This window comes from Rattus rattus, chromosome 3 (assembly GCF_011064425.1).
Source record: "Rattus rattus isolate New Zealand chromosome 3, Rrattus_CSIRO_v1, whole genome shotgun sequence".
Lineage (NCBI taxonomy): Eukaryota > Metazoa > Chordata > Mammalia > Rodentia > Muridae > Rattus > Rattus rattus.
In genome coordinates this window covers 15193882-15194983 of record NC_046156.1, presented here as the reverse complement: position 1 = coordinate 15194983, position 1102 = coordinate 15193882, and positions in this window count along the sequence as shown.

The window sequence follows — 1102 nt, the reverse complement described above, 5'->3', positions numbered from 1 at the left end:
TTCCGATCGGCAACGGGGAACTCTGTTCTCCCATAAGCCAAATCACAGAAGTACACAAAGATATGCAAAGAGAGATTCTGACCGAAGAGATCCTGTTGGAACCAAGCAACCAGGCTTTGAAGCTTGTTTGAAGATGGTGACATTGATGGCACAAGGTTGCAATGAGAGGTGAGAATTTAAGACAAAAAAAGGAGACCTGTGGGTGAGGGAGCTTTGGTGAGAGTGGGGCACTCAGCATTCCTGTGTTAAAGACTTACTCCCTGCAGTGAGATATTAGCAATATCTGGAGGCGGAACCTCTGGGAGGTAATCGATGATTAAGTCATGAAAGTTCCCTCCCCTTCCCCGCCCCCATCATGGTATGAAAGGCTTTTCAAGGAGAGAAAGAGAACAAAGCCAGTCTTTGTCCTACCTCACTATGTGAGGTCCTCTGCATACAGGTTTGCAGCAAGTGGCCCTTGCCAGATGCTAGGGAAATGTCAGCACCATGATCTTACAATCTTTAGCCCTTAGAACCATGAAATAACAACAACAACAACAGCAGCCTCTATCAACTTTCCGGTCCCACACACACTTTGTTATAAGTAAGACGCACAGACAGAGACAGAAGGGGAGTAGTAGGCCGTGCCGGACACAGAGAGGTTGGTTTTCTTTGTCCTCTTATCTATAAAATACCTGAGCTGGACACAGGTGATGGCTTAGACTGGAGCCGTTCATCACTGGGCTCAGCCATTCCTTCACCAAAGACTCGAGCAGATGTGTTCAGATTGAACACCGGGCGAAACTACTCATCCTTCGGGATTCCATGCCACCTACGCTTACCCTACTGACTGTATGTCTCACGGGCACGAAGAACCTTCCATTTCCCGAATCCACGCCGAATCTTGGCCCTAGTTGTTTCCTCCAGCATCTCCTCAAATTGTCAATTTTCTCGCTAGCCTCTGAGCTAACCATGCTCCTTCACACTGGAGAGGCCCTCCCCTAGTCCCTCTAGGACTCCATTAACACCCACCTGAAGTGTCACCTCTGCGAAGGCCGTCACAGCAGGCTGCCATCTTATTTCCCACAATGCCCTGCTCCCTGCTAACTCATTTCCTATTTGT